We start from the raw sequence: 11,606 nt of genomic DNA, 5'->3' as shown, positions 1-11,606 counted from the left end.
TAAGAAGTCATAGTTTAGTATGTAATCCAAACCCGAGGGAAAAGTCATAGCATAGTATTTCATTAAAAAATGTCATTAAAAAAAGTAATTGCTTAGAATGTTGTGAAAATGTAGTAAAAGAGTGATAGTAAAGTATGTGGTAATAAGTTTCATTAAAGAGTCAGTGTAGTAGGTCTGAAAAAGCATCTATTAAGTTGAAGTAAAGTTTATCATGTAAATTCTGCCATTCAGAAAAACTATTATCCAGTTTTGGCATTGGCATTTGTTTGTTTGGCACTTGTTGGTGACATGAGTTGGGACACGTTTGTTATTTTATTCAAGAAACCGTTTTTTAAAAAAGTTGTTTGTGGTAAAAAATGTTTTAGTATAATATTTTATAGAAATGTCATTACAACAAGTCATGGTACAGTATGTTGCAAACAAATGTCACCAAAGTTACAGTATGTATGGTGTTGAAATGTCACTAGAGTTACAGAAAAGTATTTTGTAAAAAATACTATTAAAAAGTCCAGATAGTATGTTGTAAAAGAAAATATCACTGAAAAATGGTCTTGAGGTCATGGCGCTGTGTTTGCATGCTCGGTATTTTTATTTTTTATGTATTTTATGCAATGTTGGATATTTATGTGCTAGGTGATGGTGGGGTAACATACAGGAATGCTTTGTTATTGGTGTATTTGTCTTGATGATCTCAGAAGAAATTGGTCAAGTAAATAAAATTATTTCATATGATCATTAATTAATTCATTCATTTATAAGCCAAATGATAGTATGATGTAAAACCTTAAAAAAATAGTCCTAGTAAATGCAGTAAAAACAAAGTCTGAAAAGGTCATAGTATAGAATGTCATTTAAATATGTCACATTGCAGTTTGTTGAAATCTGTTATCTAAAAAATAATAGTATTTCATAAAAAAATGGCGTCAAAAAAGGCATAGAATACTATGTCACTGCAATGCAAACAGAAAAAAAAGGACAGTATACTACGTCGTAAAAAATGTTGTTACAAAAAACTATGATGTGGAAAAAATCAAAGTATAGCATTATGCGAAAAATGTCACCAAAAAAGTCATGGTTTTAGAATATGTCATCGAAAATTCCCCCAGAAAACTATAGTATAATAAGTTCGAAATAATTTGTCAAAAAAGTCATAGAATCAGATGTCCCAAAAAATCTTCCAAAAAAAGCAACCATTGAAATAGTCATACGGTAGTACACTGTAAAAAATGTCATCAAAACAACGTAATATACTATATCATAAAGAATGTCATCAAAAATTCACACGAAAGTTCGCCATCAAAAAACATAAAGACTCAAAGAAAAGTATGTTCTGAAACACCCAGAGAAAAATACTACTTCAACTTGAAAAAAAAAAAAACATCTCTAAAAGCCTAAAACGACCAAAAAAAGTCACAAAACTACTGAGTCACAACAACATATCGTAGTATACTTTGTTGTCAAGCATTATAAAACAAAGGTGACAAGTCTACGAAAAAGTCTCCAAAAAACACAATAAAAAGTACAATTGTACTTTGTGGTCAAAGATGACGTGGAAATTTTTTGACAACCTAAAATATGAGGTTTTTGTTTTTATTTCCACTTTGTATACCATAACGCGTCTCTACAAGCTATTCTACGTTGTTTTCAGCCATTTTTAGGAGCGGTCAAATTTTGACTTTTTTCGCCATACTATACTATTGCCTCTTTTGGCCATTTTTTTGACATCCCAAATTATGAAGTTTTTGCAGTTTTTTGGACTTTATTTCCACTTTGTACAACATAACGTGTCTCTACGAGCTATTCTAAGTTGTTTTCAGCCATTTTTAGGAGCGGTCAAATTTTGACTTTTTTCGCCATACTATACTATTGCCTCTTTTTTGCCAGTTTTGTGACGTCCTAAATTATGATGTTTTTGACCTTTTTTGGCCTTTGTTTCCACTTTGTACAACATAACGCGTCTCTACGAGCTATTCTAAGTTGTTTTCAGCCATTTTTAGGAGCGGTCAAATTTTGACTTTTTTCACCATACTATACTATTGCCTCTTTTGGCCATTTTTTTGACATCCGAAATTATGAAGTTTTTGCAGTTTTTTGGCCTTTATTTCCACTTTGTATCCCATAACGCGTATCAAGAAGCTATTCTAAGTTGTTTTCAGCCATTTTTAGGAGCGGTCAAATTTTGACTTTTTTCGCCATACTATACTATTGCCTCTTTTTTGCCAGTTTTCTGACGTCCTAAATTATGATGTTTTTGACGTTTTTGGCCTTTATTTCCACTTTGTATCCCATAACGCGTCAATAAAAGCTATTCTAAGTTGTTTTCAGCCATTTTTAGGAGCGGTCAAATTTTGACTTTTTTCGCCATACTATACTATTGCCTCTTTTGGCCATTTTTTTGACATCCCAAATTATGAAGTTTTTGCAGTTTTTTGGACTTTATTTCCACTTTGTACACCATAACGCGTATCAAGAAGCTATTCTAAGTTGTTTTCAGCCATTTTTAGGAGCGGTCAAATTTTGACTTTTTTCGCCATACTATACTATTGCCTCTTTTGGCCATTTTTTTGACATCCCAAATTATGAAGTTTTTGCAGTTTTTTGGCCTTTATTTCCCCTTTGATACCATAACGCGTATCAATAAGCTATTCTAAGTTGTTTTCAGCCATTTTTAGGAGCGGTCAAATTTTGACTTTTTTCGCCATACTATACTATTGCCTCTTTTGTCCTTTTTTTTTGACATCCGAAATTATGAAGTTTTGGCAGTTTTTGGACTTTATTTCCACTTTGTATCCCATAACGCGTATCAAGAAGCTATTCTAAGTTGTTTTCAGCCATTTTTAGGAGCGGTCAAATTTTGACTTTTTTCGCCATACTATACTATTGCCTCTTTTTCGCCAGTTTTGTGAGGTCCTAAATTATGATGTTTTTGACCTTTTTTGGCCTTTATTTCCACTTTGTATACCATAACGCGTCTCTGCAAGTTATTCTAAGTTGTTTTCAGCCATTTTTAGGAGCGGTCAAATTTTGACTTTTTTCGCCATACTATACTATTGCCTCTTTTGGCCATTTTTTTGACATCCCAAATTATGAAGTTTTTGCAGTTTTTTGGACTTTATTTCCACTTTGTACACCATAACACGTATCAAGAAGCTATTCTAAGTTGTTTTCAGCCATTTTTAGGAGCGGTCAAATTTTGACTTTTTTCGCCATACTATACTATTGCCTCTTTTGGCCATTTTTTTGACATCCCTAATTTTTAAGTTTTTGACCTTTTTTGGCCTTTATTTCCACTTTGTATCCCATAACGCGTCTCTGCAAGTTATTCTAAGTTGTTTTCAGCCATTTTTAGGAGCGGTCAAATTTTGACTTTTTTCGCCATACTATACTATTGCCTCTTTTTTGCCAGTTTTGTGACCTCCTAAATTATGATGTTTTTGACGTTTTTTGGCCTTTGTTTCCACTTTGTATACCATAACGCGTCTCTACGAGCTATTCTAAGTTGTTTTCAGCCATTTTTAGGAGCGGTCAAATTTTGACTTTTTTCACCATACTATACTATTGCCTCTTTTGGCCATTTTTTTTGACATCCCAAATTATGAAGTTTTTGCAGTTTTTTGGCCTTTGTTTCCACTTTGTATCCCACAACGCGTCAATAAAACCTATTCTAAGTTGTTTTCAGCCATTTTTAGGAGCGGTCAAATTTTGACTTTTTTCGCCATACTATACTATTGCCTCTTTTGGCCATTTTTTTTGACATCCCAAATTATGAAGTTTTTGCAGTTTTTTGGCCTTTATTTCCACTTTGTATCCCATAACGCGTCTCTGCAAGTTATTCTAAGTTGTTTTCAGCCATTTTTAGGAGCGGTCAAATTTTGACTTTTTTCGCCATACTATACTATTGCCTCTTTTGGCCATTTTTGTGACGTCCTAAATTGTGATGTTTTTGACGTTTTTTGGCCTTTGTTTCCCCTTTGTATACCATAACGCTGCCTCATTGAGCTATTCTAAGTTGTTTTCAGCCATTTTTAGGAGCGGTCAAATTTTGACTTTTTTCGCCATACTATACTATTGCCTCTTTTGGCCATTTTTGTGACGTCCTAAATTCTGAAGTTTTTGTCCTTTTTTGGCCTTTGTTTCCACTTTGTATACCATAACGCGTCTCTGCAAGTTATTCTAAGTTGTTTTCAGCCATTTTTAGGAGCAGTCAAATTTTGACTTTTTTCGCCATACTATACTATTGCCTCTTTTTTGCCAGTTTTGTGACGTCCTAAATTATGATGTTTTTGTAGTTTTTTGGCCTTTTATTTCCACTTTGTATCCCATAACGCGTCAATAAAAGCTATTCTAAGTTGTTTTCAGCCATTTTAGAAGCGGTCAAATTTTGACTTTTTTTCGCCATACTATACTATTGCCTCTTTTGGCCATTTTTTTGACATCCCAAATTATGAAGTTTTTGCAGTTTTTGGACTTTATTTCCACTTTGTATCCCATAACGTCAATAAGAAGCTATTCTAAGTTGTTTTCAGCCATTTTTAGGAGCGGTCAAATTTTGACTTTTTTCGCCATACTATACTATTGCCTCTTTTGGCCATTTTTTTGACATCCCAAATTATGATGTTTTGCAGTTTTTGGCCTTTATTTCCACTTTGTATCCCATAACGCGTCTCAAGAAGCTATTCTAAGTTGTTTTCAGCCATTTTAGGAGCGGTCAAATTTTGACTTTTTTCGCCATACTATACTATTGCCTCTTTTTGCCAGTTTTTTGACATCCCAAATTATGATGTTTTGACCTTTTTGGCCTTTGTTTCCACTTTGTATCCCATAACGTCTCAATAAAAGCTATTCTAAGTTGTTTTCAGCCATTTTTAGGAGCGGTCAAATTTTAACTTTTTTCGCCATACTATACTATTGCCTCTTCTGGCCATTTTTGTGACGTCCTAAATTGTGAAGTTTTTGCAGTTTTTGGCCTTTATTTCCACTTTGTATCCCATAACGCGTCAATAAAAGCGATTCTAAGTTGTTTTCAGCCATTTTAGGAGCGGTCAAATTTTGACTTTTTTTCGCCATACTATACTATTGCCTCTTTTTTGCCAGTTTTTTGACATCCCAAATTATGATGTTTTTGCAGTTTTTGGCCTTTGTTTCCACTTTGTACAACATAACGCGTCTCTACGAGCTATTCTAAGTTGTTTTCAGCCATTTTTAGGAGCGGTCAAATTTTGACTTTTTTCGCCATACTATACTATTGCCTCTTTTGGCCATTTTTTTGACATCCCAAATTATGAAGTTTTTGCAGTTTTTTGGACTTTATTTCCACTTTGTATTCCATAACGCGTCAATAAAAGCTATTCTAAGTTGTTTTCAGCCATTTTTAGGAGCGGTCAAATTTTGACTTTTTTTCGCCATACTATACTATTGCCTCTTTTGGCCATTTTTTTGACATCCCAAATTATGAAGTTTTTGCAGTTTTTTGGACTTTATTTCCACTTTGTACACCATAACGCGTCTCTACGAGCTATTCTAAGTTGTTTTCAGCCATTTTTAGGAGCGGTCAAATTTTGACTTTTTTCGCCATACTATACTATTGCCTCTTTTGGCCATTTTTTTTGACATCCCAAATTATGAAGTTTTTGCAGTTTTTTGGCCTTTATTTCCACTTTGTATCCCATAACCCGTCAATAAAGTTATTCTAAGTTGTTTTCAGCCATTTTTAGGAGCGGTCAAATTTTGACTTTTTTCGCCATACTATACTATTGCCTCTTTTGGCCATTTTTTTTGACATCCCAAATTATGAAGTTTTTGCAGTTTTTTGGCCTTTATTTCCACTTTGTATCCCATAACGCGTCAATAAAAGCTATTCTAAGTTGTTTTCAGCCATTTTTAGGAGCGGTCAAATTTTGACTTTTTTCGCCATACTATACTATTGCCTCTTTTGGCCATTTTTTGACATCCCAAATTATGAAGTTTTGCAGTTTTTTGGCCTTTTATTTCCACTTTGTACAACATAACGCTGCCTCATTTAGCTATTCTAAGTTGTTTTCAGCCATTTTTAGGAGCGGTCAAATTTTGACTTTTTTCGCCATACTATACTATTGCCTCTTTTTTGCCAGTTTTGTGACCTCCTAAATTATGATGTTTTTGACGTTTTTTGGCCTTTGTTTCCACTTTGTATACCATAACGCGTCTCTGCAAGTTATTCTAAGTTGTTTTCAGCCATTTTTAGGAGCGGTCAAATTTTGACTTTTTTCGCCATACTATACTATTGCCTCTTTTGGCCATTTTTTTTGACATCCCAAATTATGAAGTTTTTGCAGTTTTTTGGCCTTTATTTCCACTTTGTATCCCATAACGCGTCAATAAAAGCAATTCTAAGTTGTTTTCAGCCATTTTTAGGAGCGGTCAAATTTTGACTTTTTTCGCCATACTATACTATTGCCTCTTTTGGCCATTTTTGTGACGTCCTAAATTATGATGTTTTTGGCGTTTTTTGGCCTTTGTTTCCACTTTGTATACCATAACGCGTCTCTGCAAGTTATTCTAAGTTGTTTTCAGCCATTTTTAGGAGCGGTCAAATTTTGACTTTTTTCGCCATACTATACTATTGCCTCTTTTGGCCATTTTTTTGACATCCCAAATTATGAAGTTTTTGCAGTTTTTTGGCCTTTATTTCCACTTTGTATCCCATAACGCGTCAATAAAAGCAATTCTAAGTTGTTTTCAGCCATTTTTAAGAGCGGTCAATTTTTGACTTTTTTCGCCATACTATACTATTGCCTCTTTTGGCCATTTTTGTGACGTCCTAAATTGTGAAGTTTTTGGCGTTTTTTGGCCTTTGTTTCCACTTTGTACAACATAACGCGTCTCAAGAAGCTATTCTAAGTTGTTTTCAGCCATTTTAGGAGCGGTCAAATTTTGACTTTTTTCGCCATACTATACTATTGCCTCTTTTGGCCATTTTTTTTGACATCCCAAATTATGAAGTTTTTGCAGTTTTTTGGCCTTTATTTCCACTTTGTATCCCATAACGCGTCAATAAAACCTATTCTAAGTTGTTTTCAGCCATTTTTAGGAGCGGTCAAATTTTGACTTTTTTCGCCATACTATACTATTGCCTCTTTTGGCCATTTTTTTTGACATCCCAAATTATGAAGTTTTTGCAGTTTTTTGGCCTTTATTTCCACTTTGTATCCCATAACGCGTCAATAAAAGCTATTCTAAGTTGTTTTCAGCCATTTTTAGAAGCGGTCAAATTTTGACTTTTTTCGCCATACTATACTATTGCCTCTTTTGGCCATTTTTTTTGACATCCCAAATTATGAAGTTTTTGCAGTTTTTTGGCCTTTATTTCCACTTTGTATCCCATAACGCGTCAATAAAAGCAATTCTAAGTTGTTTTCAGCCATTTTTAGGAGCGGTCAAATTTTGACTTTTTTCGCCATACTATACTATTGCCTCTTTTGGCCATTTTTTTTGACATCCCAAATTATGAAGTTTTTGCAGTTTTTTGGCCTTTATTTCCACTTTGTATCCCATAACGTCATCAATAAAGCTATTCTAAGTTGTTTTCAGCCATTTTTAGGAGCGGTCAAATTTTGACTTTTTTCGCCATACTATACTATTGCCTCTTTTGGCCATTTTTTTTGACATCCCAAATTATGAAGTTTTTGCAGTTTTTTGGCCTTTATTTCCACTTTGTATCCCATAACGCGTCAATAAAAGCTATTCTAAGTTGTTTTCAGCCATTTTTAGGAGCGGTCAAATTTTGACTTTTTTCGCCATACTATACTATTGCCTCTTTTGGCCATTTTTTTTGACATCCCAAATTATGAAGTTTTGCAGTTTTTGGCCTTTATTTCCACTTTGTATCCCATAACGCGTCAATAAAAGCTATTCTAAGTTGTTTTCAGCCATTTTTAGGAGCGGTCAAATTTTGACTTTTTTCGCCATACTATACTATTGTCTCTTTTGGCCATTTTTTTTGACATCCCAAATTATGAAGTTTTTGCAGTTTTTTGGCCTTTGTTTCCACTTTGTATACCATAACGCGTCTCTGCAAGTTATTCTAAGTTGTTTTCAGCCATTTTTAGGAGCGGTCAAATTTTGACTTTTTTCGCCATACTATACTATTGCCTCTTTTGGCCATTTTTTTTGACATCCCAAATTATGAAGTTTTTGCAGTTTTTTGGCCTTTATTTCCACTTTGTATCCCATAACGCGTCAATAAAAGCTATTCTAAGTTGTTTTCAGCCATTTTTAGGAGCGGTCAATTTTTGACTTTTTTCGCCATACTATACTATTGCCTCTTTTGGCCATTTTTGTGACGTCCTAAATTGTGAAGTTTTTGGCGTTTTTTGGCCTTTGTTTCCACTTTGTACAACATAACGCTGCCTCTCTGAGCTATTCTAAGTTGTTTTCAGCCATTTTAGGAGCGGTCAAATTTTGACTTTTTTTCGCCATACTATACTATTGCCTCTTTTGGCCATTTTTTGACATCCCAAATTATGAAGTTTTTGCAGTTTTTTGGCCTTTATTTCCACTTTGTATCCCATAACGTCAATAAAACCTATTCTAAGTTGTTTTCAGCCATTTTTAGGAGCGGTCAAATTTTGACTTTTTTCGCCATACTATACTATTGCCTCTTTTGGCCATTTTTTTTGACATCCCAAATTATGAAGTTTTTGCAGTTTTTTGGCCTTTATTTCCACTTTGTATCCCATAACGCGTCAATAAAAGCAATTCTAAGTTGTTTTCAGCCATTTTTAGGAGCGGTCAAATTTTGACTTTTTTCGCCATACTATACTATTGCCTCTTTTGGCCATTTTTTTGACATCCCAAATTATGAAGTTTTTGCAGTTTTTTGGCCTTTATTTCCACTTTGTACAACATAACGCGTCAATAAAACCTATTCTAAGTTGTTTTCAGCCATTTTTAGGAGCGGTCAAATTTTGACTTTTTTCGCCATACTATACTATTGCCTCTTTTGGCCATTTTTGTGACGTCCTAAATTCTGAAGTTTTTGACCTTTTTTGGCCTTTGTTTCCACTTTGTATCCCATAACGCTGCAATAATAAGTTATTCTAAGTTGTTTTCAGCCATTTTTAGGAGCGGTCAAATTTTGACTTTTTCGCCATACTATACTATTGCCTCTTTTGGCCATTTTTTGACATCCCAAATTATGAAGTTTTTGCAGTTTTTGGCCTTTATTTCCACTTTGTATCCCATAACGCGTCAATAAAAGCTATTCTAAGTTGTTTTCAGCCATTTTAGGAGCGGTCAAATTTTGACTTTTTCGCCATACTATACTATTGCCTCTTTTGGCCATTTTTGTGACATCCTAAATTATGAAGTTTTTGCGTTTTTTGGCCTTTATTTCCACTTTGTATCCCATAACGCGTCTCTAAAAGCTATTCTAAGTTGTTTTCAGCCATTTTAGGAGCGGTCAAATTTTTGACTTTTTTTGCCCTACTATACTATTTTCTCTTTTTGCCATTTTTTTTGACATCCCAAATTATGAAGTTTTTGCAGTTTTTTGGCCTTTATTTCCACTTTGTATCCCATAACGCGTCAATAAAAGCTATTCTAAGTTGTTTTCAGCCATTTTTAGAAGCGGTCAAATTTTGACTTTTTTCGCCATACTATACTATTGCCTCTTTTGGCCATTTTTTTTGACATCCCAAATTATGAAGTTTTTGCAGTTTTTGGCCTTTATTTCCACTTTGTATCCCATAACGCCATTAATAAAAGCAATTCTAAGTTGTTTTCAGCCATTTTTAGGAGCGGTCAAATTTTGACTTTTTTCGCCATACTATACTATTGACTTTTTTGGCCATTTTTTTGACGTCCTAAATTCTGAAGTTTTTGCAGTTTTTGGCCTTTATTTCCACTTTGTATCCCATAACGCGTCAATAAAAGCTATTCTAAGTTGTTTTCAGCCATTTTAGGAGCGGTCAAATTTTGACTTTTTTTCGCCATACTATACTATTGCCTCTTTTGGCCATTTTTTGACATCCCAAATTATGAAGTTTTTGCAGTTTTTGGCCTTTATTTCCACTTTGTATCCCATAACGCGTCAATAAAAGCTATTCTAAGTTGTTTTCAGCCATTTTTAGGAGCGGTCAAATTTTGACTTTTTTCGCCATACTATACTATTGCCTCTTTTGGCCATTTTTTTGACATCCCAAATTATGAAGTTTTTGCAGTTTTTGGCCTTTATTTCCACTTTGTATCCCATAACGTCAATAAAAGCTATTCTAAGTTGTTTTCAGCCATTTTAGAGCGGTCAAATTTTGACTTTTTTCGCCATACTATACTATTGCCTCTTTTGGCCATTTTTTGACATCCCAAATTATGAAGTTTTTGCAGTTTTTTGGCCTTTATTTCCACTTTGTATCCCATAACGCGTCAATAAAAGCAATTCTAAGTTGTTTTCAGCCATTTTTAGGAGCGGTCAAATTTTGACTTTTTTCGCCATACTATACTATTGCCTCTTTTGGCCATTTTTTTGACATCCCAAATTATGAAGTTTTTGCAGTTTTTGGCCTTTATTTCCACTTTGTATCCCATAACGCGTCAATAAAAGTTATTCTAAGTTGTTTTCAGCCATTTTAGGAGCGGTCAAATTTTGACTTTTTTCGCCATACTATACTATTGCCTCTTTTGGCCATTTTTTGACATCCCAAATTATGAAGTTTTTGCAGTTTTTGGCCTTTATTTCCACTTTGTATCCCATAACGTATCAATAAGCTATTCTAAGTTGTTTTCAGCCATTTTAGGAGCGGTCAAATTTTGACTTTTTTCGCCATACTATACTATTGCCTCTTTTGGCCATTTTTGTGACATCCCAAATTATGAAGTTTTTGCAGTTTTTTGGCCTTTATTTCCACTTTGTATCCCATAACGCCTCAATAAGCTATTCTAAGTTGTTTTCAGCCATTTTTAGGAGCGGTCAAATTTTGACTTTTTCGCCATACTATACTATTGCCTCTTTTGGCCATTTTTTTTGACATCCCAAATTATGAAGTCTTTGCAGTTTTTTGGCCTCTATTTCCACTTTGTATCCCATAACGCGTATCAAGAAGCTATTCTAAGTTGTTTTCAGCCATTTTTAGGAGCGGTCAAATTTTGACTTTTTTCGCCATACTATACTATTGCCTCTTTTGGCCATTTTTGTGACGTCCTAAATTCTGAAGGTTTTGACCTTTTTGGCCTTTATTTCCACTTTGTATCCCATAACGTCTCAATAAGCTATTCTAAGTTGTTTTCAGCCATTTTAGGAGCGGTCAAATTTTGACTTTTTTCGCCATACTATACTATTGCCTCTTTTGGCCATTTTTTGACATCCCAAATTATGAAGTTTTTGCAGTTTTTGGCCTTTATTTCCACTTTGTATCCCATAACGCTGCCTCTAAAAGCTTATTCTAAGTTGTTTTCAGCCATTTTTAGGAGCGGTCAAATTTTGACTTTTTTCATATACTATACTATTGCCTCTTTTGGCCATTTTTTTGACATCCCAAATTATGAAGTTTTTGACCTTTTTGGCCTTTATTTCCACTTTGTATCCCATAACGTCAATCAAAAGCTATTCTAAGTTGTTTTCAGCCATTTTA

At 34.0% G+C, this 11,606-nt stretch overlaps 1 protein-coding gene across 6 annotated transcripts in view; it reads right to left on the bottom strand.

The window, feature by feature from the left end:
- Positions 1-11,606, bottom strand: part of LOC148190091 (uncharacterized) — a 48,893-nt gene that overhangs the window by 3,839 nt on the left and 33,448 nt on the right. The gene's annotated exons all lie outside the window — the stretch shown is intronic.

The sequence above is a fragment of the Plectropomus leopardus genome, chromosome 3, assembly GCF_026936395.1.
Source record: "Plectropomus leopardus strain MGB_pleo_1.0 chromosome 3, ASM2693639v1, whole genome shotgun sequence".
In the NCBI taxonomy this organism is placed as follows: domain Eukaryota; kingdom Metazoa; phylum Chordata; class Actinopteri; order Perciformes; family Serranidae; genus Plectropomus; species Plectropomus leopardus.
This window is presented reverse-complemented; position numbering and strand designations above follow the sequence as displayed.